The sequence below is a fragment of the Lampetra fluviatilis genome, chromosome 4, assembly GCF_964198595.1.
Source record: "Lampetra fluviatilis chromosome 4, kcLamFluv1.1, whole genome shotgun sequence".
Taxonomy (NCBI): Eukaryota; Metazoa; Chordata; class Hyperoartia; order Petromyzontiformes; family Petromyzontidae; genus Lampetra; species Lampetra fluviatilis.
The window spans coordinates 16,129,750-16,137,249 of NC_136278.1; positions in this window are offsets into that span (position 1 = coordinate 16,129,750).

Below are 7,500 nucleotides of genomic sequence, written 5' to 3' on the forward strand. Positions count from 1 at the left end.
AAAGCCTGTGGAAGTTTCACGGCGTTCGTACGATATTTGGCGACGCAAAAATGAGCGATTTCCCAGCTCGATGGAATTCGGCGCGACAGAAACGATGCCCCGTAACGCACATGAGAGCAATCCGGGCCAATTTCTCCCGTTTGATGGGGTCTATGTGTAAAAATTTTGACTTTTTTGAGTGCAGGTGCAAATCTGCTGAAAAAGCCTGTGGAAGTTTCACGGCGTTCGTACGATATTTGGCGACGCAAAAATGAGCGATTTCCCAGCTCGAGAGAATTCGGCGCGAGAGAAACGATGCCCCGTAACGCACATGAGAGCAATCCGGGCCAATTTCTCCCGTTTGATGGGGTCTATGTGTACAAATTTTGACTTTTTTGAGTGCACGTGCAAATCTGCTGAAAAAGCCTGTGGAAGTTTCACGGCGTTCGTACGATATTTGGCGACGCAAAAATGAGCGATTTCCCAGCTCGAGAGAATTCGGCGCGAGAGAAACGATGCCCCGTAACGCACATGAGAGCAATCCGGGCCAATTTCTCCCGTTTGATGGGGTCTATGTGTAAAAATTTTGACTTTTTTGAGTGCAGGTGCAAATCTGCTGGAAAAGCCTGTGGAAGTTTCACGGCGTTCGTACGATATTTGGCGACGCAAAAATGAGCGATTTCCCAGCTCGATGGAATTCGGCGCGAGAGAAACGATGCCCCGTAACGCACATGAGAGCAATCCCGGCCAATTTCTCCCGTTTGATGGGGTCTATGTGTAAAAATTTTGACTTTTTTGAGTGCACGTGCAAATCTGCTGAAAAAGCCTGTGGAAGTTTCACGGCGTTCGTACGATATTTGGCGACGCAAAAATGAGCGATTTCCCAGCTCGATGGAATTCGGAGCGAGAGAAACGATGCCCCGTAACGCACATGAGAGCAATCCCGGCCAATTTCTCCCGTTTGATGGGGTCTATGTGTAAAAATTTTGACTTTTTTGAGTGCACGTGCAAATCTGCTGAAAAAGCCTGTGGAAGTTTCACGGCGTTCGTACGATATTTGGCGACGCAAAAATGAGCGATTTCCCAGCTCGAGAGAATTCGGCGCGAGAGAAACGATGCCCCGTAACGCACATGAGAGCAATCCGGGCCAATTTCTCCCGTTTGATGGGGTCTATGTGTAAAAATTTTGACTTTTTTGAGTGCAGGTGCAAATCTGCTGAAAAAGCCTGTGGAAGTTTCACGGCGTTCGTACGATATTTGGCGACGCAAAAATGAGCGATTTCCCAGCTCGATGGAATTCGGCGCGAGAGAAACGATGCCCCGTAACGCACATGAGAGCAATCCGGGCCAATTTCTCCCGTTTGATGGGGTCTATGTGTAAAAATTTTGACTTTTTTGAGTGCACGTGCAAATCTGCTGAAAAAGCCTGTGGAAGTTTCACGGCGTTCGTACGATATTTGGCGACGCAAAAATGAGCGATTTCCCAGCTCGAGAGAATTCGGCGCGAGAGAAACGATGCCCCGTAACGCACATGAGAGCAATCCGGGCCAATTTCTCCCGTTTGATGGGGTCTATGTGTAAAAATTTTGACTTTTTTGAGTGCAGGTGCAAATCTGCTGGAAAAGCCTGTGGAAGTTTCACGGCGTTCGTACGATATTTGGCGACGCAAAAATGAGCGATTTCCCAGCTCGATGGAATTCGGAGCGAGAGAAACGATGCCCCGTAACGCACATGAGAGCAATCCCGGCCAATTTCTCCCGTTTGATGGGGTCTATGTGTACAAATTTTGACTTTTTTGAGTGCACGTGCCAATCTGCTGGAAAAGCCTGTGGAAGTTTCACGGCGTTCGTACGATATTTGGCGACGCAAAAATGAGCGATTTCCCAGCTCGATGGAATTCGGCGCGAGAGAAACGATGCCCCGTAACGCACATGAGAGCAATCCCGGCCAATTTCTCCCGTTTGATGGGGTCTATGTGTAAAAATTTTGACTTTTTTGAGTGCACGTGCAAATCTGCTGAAAAAGCCTGTGGAAGTTTCACGGCGTTCGTACGATATTTGGCGACGCAAAAATGAGCGATTTCCCAGCTCGATGGAATTCGGAGCGAGAGAAACGATGCCCCGTAACGCACATGAGAGCAATCCCGGCCAATTTCTCCCGTTTGATGGGGTCTATGTGTAAAAATTTTGACTTTTTTGAGTGCACGTGCAAATCTGCTGAAAAAGCCTGTGGAAGTTTCACGGCGTTCGTACGATATTTGGCGACGCAAAAATGAGCGATTTCCCAGCTCGAGAGAATTCGGCGCGAGAGAAACGATGCCCCGTAACGCACATGAGAGCAATCCGGGCCAATTTCTCCCGTTTGATGGGGTCTATGTGTAAAAATTTTGACTTTTTTGAGTGCACGTGCAAATCTGCTGGAAAAGCCTGTGGAAGTTTCACGGCGTTCGTACGATATTTGGCGACGCAAAAATGAGCGATTTCCCAGCTCGATGGAATTCGGCGCGACAGAAACGATGCCCCGTAACGCACATGAGAGCAATCCGGGCCAATTTCTCCCGTTTGATGGGGTCTATGTGTAAAAATTTTGACTTTTTTGAGTGCAGGTGCAAATCTGCTGAAAAAGCCTGTGGAAGTTTCACGGCGTTCGTACGATATTTGGCGACGCAAAAATGAGCGATTTCCCAGCTCGAGAGAATTCGGCGCGAGAGAAACGATGCCCCGTAACGCACATGAGAGCAATCCGGGCCAATTTCTCCCGTTTGATGGGGTCTATGTGTACAAATTTTGACTTTTTTGAGTGCACGTGCAAATCTGCTGAAAAAGCCTGTGGAAGTTTCACGGCGTTCGTACGATATTTGGCGACGCAAAAATGAGCGATTTCCCAGCTCGATGGAATTCGGCGCGACAGAAACGATGCCCCGTAACGCACATGAGAGCAATCCGGGCCAATTTCTCCCGTTTGATGGGGTCTATGTGTAAAAATTTTGACTTTTTTGAGTGCACGTGCAAATCTGCTGAAAAAGCCTGTGGAAGTTTCACGGCGTTCGTACGATATTTGGCGACGCAAAAATGAGCGATTTCCCAGCTCGAGAGAATTCGGCGCGAGAGAAACGATGCCCCGTAACGCACATGAGAGCAATCCCGGCCAATTTCTCCCGTTTGATGGGGTCTATGTGTACAAATTTTGACTTTTTTGAGTGCACGTGCCAATCTGCTGGAAAAGCCTGTGGAAGTTTCACGGCGTTCGTACGATATTTGGCGACGCAAAAATGAGCGATTTCCCAGCTCGATGGAATTCGGCGCGACAGAAACGATGCCCCGTAACGCACATGAGAGCAATCCGGGCCAATTTCTCCCGTTTGATGGGGTCTATGTGTAAAAATTTTGACTTTTTTGAGTGCAGGTGCAAATCTGCTGGAAAAGCCTGTGGAAGTTTCACGGCGTTCGTACGATATTTGGCGACGCAAAAATGAGCGATTTCCAAGCTCGATGGAATTCGGAGCGAGAGAAACGATGCCCCGTAACGCACATGAGAGCAATCCGGGCCAATTTCTCCCGTTTGATGGGGTCTATGTGTAAAAATTTTGACTTTTTTGAGTGCAGGTGCAAATCTGCTGAAAAAGCCTGTGGAAGTTTCACGGCGTTCGTACGATATTTGGCGACGCAAAAATGAGCGATTTCCCAGCTCGAGAGAATTCGGCGCGAGAGAAACGATGCCCCGTAACGCACATGAGAGCAATCCGGGCCAATTTCTCCCGTTTGATGGGGTCTATGTGTACAAATTTTGACTTTTTTGAGTGCACGTGCCAATCTGCTGGAAAAGCCTGTGGAAGTTTCACGGCGTTCGTACGATATTTGGCGACGCAAAAATGAGCGATTTCCCAGCTCGATGGAATTCGGAGCGAGAGAAACGATGCCCCGTAACGCACATGAGAGCAATCCCGGCCAATTTCTCCCGTTTGATGGGGTCTATGTGTACAAATTTTGACTTTTTTGAGTGCACGTGCCAATCTGCTGGAAAAGCCTGTGGAAGTTTCACGGCGTTCGTACGATATTTGGCGACGCAAAAATGAGCGATTTCCCAGCTCGATGGAATTCGGCGCGACAGAAACGATGCCCCGTAACGCACATGAGAGCAATCCGGGCCAATTTCTCCCGTTTGATGGGGTCTATGTGTAAAAATTTTGACTTTTTTGAGTGCAGGTGCAAATCTGCTGGAAAAGCCTGTGGAAGTTTCACGGCGTTCGTACGATATTTGGCGACGCAAAAATGAGCGATTTCCAAGCTCGATGGAATTCGGAGCGAGAGAAACGATGCCCCGTAACGCACATGAGAGCAATCCGGGCCAATTTCTCCCGTTTGATGGGGTCTATGTGTAAAAATTTTGACTTTTTTGAGTGCAGGTGCAAATCTGCTGAAAAAGCCTGTGGAAGTTTCACGGCGTTCGTACGATATTTGGCGACGCAAAAATGAGCGATTTCCCAGCTCGAGAGAATTCGGCGCGAGAGAAACGATGCCCCGTAACGCACATGAGAGCAATCCGGGCCAATTTCTCCCGTTTGATGGGGTCTATGTGTACAAATTTTGACTTTTTTGAGTGCACGTGCCAATCTGCTGGAAAAGCCTGTGGAAGTTTCACGGCGTTCGTACGATATTTGGCGACGCAAAAATGAGCGATTTCCCAGCTCGATGGAATTCGGAGCGAGAGAAACGATGCCCCGTCACGCACATGAGAGCAATCCCGGCCAATTTCTCCCGTTTGATGGGGTCTATGTGTACAAATTTTGACTTTTTTGAGTGCACGTGCCAATCTGCTGGAAAAGCCTGTGGAAGTTTCACGGCGTTCGTACGATATTTGGCGACGCAAAAATGAGCGATTTCCCAGCTCGATGGAATTCGGCGCGACAGAAACGATGCCCCGTAACGCACATGAGAGCAATCCGGGCCAATTTCTCCCGTTTGATGGGGTCTATGTGTAAAAATTTTGACTTTTTTGAGTGCAGGTGCAAATCTGCTGGAAAAGCCTGTGGAAGTTTCACGGCGTTCGTACGATATTTGGCGACGCAAAAATGAGCGATTTCCAAGCTCGATGGAATTCGGAGCGAGAGAAACGATGCCCCGTAACGCACATGAGAGCAATCCGGGCCAATTTCTCCCGTTTGATGGGGTCTATGTGTAAAAATTTTGACTTTTTTGAGTGCAGGTGCAAATCTGCTGAAAAAGCCTGTGGAAGTTTCACGGCGTTCGTACGATATTTGGCGACGCAAAAATGAGCGATTTCCCAGCTCGAGAGAATTCGGCGCGAGAGAAACGATGCCCCGTAACGCACATGAGAGCAATCCGGGCCAATTTCTCCCGTTTGATGGGGTCTATGTGTAAAAATTTTGACTTTTTTGAGTGCACGTGCAAATCTGCTGGAAAAGCCTGTGGAAGTTTCACGGCGTTCGTACGATATTTGGCGACGCAAAAATGAGCGATTTCCCAGCTCGATGGAATTCGGCGCGAGAGAAACGATGCCCCGTAACGCACATGAGAGCAATCCCGGCCAATTTCTCCCGTTTGATGGGGTCTATGTGTAAAAATTTTGACTTTTTTGAGTGCACGTGCAAATCTGCTGAAAAAGCCTGTGGAAGTTTCACGGCGTTCGTACGATATTTGGCGACGCAAAAATGAGCGATTTCCCAGCTCGATGGAATTCGGAGCGAGAGAAACGATGCCCCGTAACGCACATGAGAGCAATCCCGGCCAATTTCTCCCGTTTGATGGGGTCTATGTGTACAAATTTTGACTTTTTTGAGTGCACGTGCAAATCTGCTGAAAAAGCCTGTGGAAGTTTCACGGCGTTCGTACGATATTTGGCGACGCAAAAATGAGCGATTTCCCAGCTCGAGAGAATTCGGCGCGAGAGAAACGATGCCCCGTAACGCACATGAGAGCAATCCGGGCCAATTTCTCCCGTTTGATGGGGTCTATGTGTAAAAATTTTGACTTTTTTGAGTGCACGTGCAAATCTGCTGAAAAAGCCTGTGGAAGTTTCACGGCGTTCGTACGATATTTGGCGACGCAAAAATGAGCGATTTCCCAGCTCGATGGAATTCGGCGCGAGAGAAACGATGCCCCGTAACGCACATGAGAGCAATCCGGGCCAATTTCTCCCGTTTGATGGGGTCTATGTGTAAAAATTTTGACTTTTTTGAGTGCAGGTGCAAATCTGCTGAAAAAGCCTGTGGAAGTTTCACGGCGTTCGTACGATATTTGGCGACGCAAAAATGAGCGATTTCCCAGCTCGAGAGAATTCGGCGCGAGAGAAACGATGCCCCGTAACGCACATGAGAGCAATCCGGGCCAATTTCTCCCGTTTGATGGGGTCTATGTGTAAAAATTTTGACTTTTTTGAGTGCAGGTGCAAATCTGCTGGAAAAGCCTGTGGAAGTTTCACGGCGTTCGTACGATATTTGGCGACGCAAAAATGAGCGATTTCCCAGCTCGATGGAATTCGGAGCGAGAGAAACGATGCCCCGTAACGCACATGAGAGCAATCCCGGCCAATTTCTCCCGTTTGATGGGGTCTATGTGTACAAATTTTGACTTTTTTGAGTGCACGTGCCAATCTGCTGGAAAAGCCTGTGGAAGTTTCACGGCGTTCGTACGATATTTGGCGACGCAAAAATGAGCGATTTCCCAGCTCGATGGAATTCGGCGCGAGAGAAACGATGCCCCGTAACGCACATGAGAGCAATCCCGGCCAATTTCTCCCGTTTGATGGGGTCTATGTGTAAAAATTTTGACTTTTTTGAGTGCACGTGCAAATCTGCTGAAAAAGCCTGTGGAAGTTTCACGGCGTTCGTACGATATTTGGCGACGCAAAAATGAGCGATTTCCCAGCTCGATGGAATTCGGAGCGAGAGAAACGATGCCCCGTAACGCACATGAGAGCAATCCCGGCCAATTTCTCCCGTTTGATGGGGTCTATGTGTAAAAATTTTGACTTTTTTGAGTGCACGTGCAAATCTGCTGAAAAAGCCTGTGGAAGTTTCACGGCGTTCGTACGATATTTGGCGACGCAAAAATGAGCGATTTCCCAGCTCGAGAGAATTCGGCGCGAGAGAAACGATGCCCCGTAACGCACATGAGAGCAATCCGGGCCAATTTCTCCCGTTTGATGGGGTCTATGTGTAAAAATTTTGACTTTTTTGAGTGCACGTGCAAATCTGCTGGAAAAGCCTGTGGAAGTTTCACGGCGTTCGTACGATATTTGGCGACGCAAAAATGAGCGATTTCCCAGCTCGATGGAATTCGGCGCGACAGAAACGATGCCCCGTAACGCACATGAGAGCAATCCGGGCCAATTTCTCCCGTTTGATGGGGTCTATGTGTAAAAATTTTGACTTTTTTGAGTGCAGGTGCAAATCTGCTGAAAAAGCCTGTGGAAGTTTCACGGCGTTCGTACGATATTTGGCGACGCAAAAATGAGCGATTTCCCAGCTCGAGAGAATTCGGCGCGAGAGAAACGATGCCC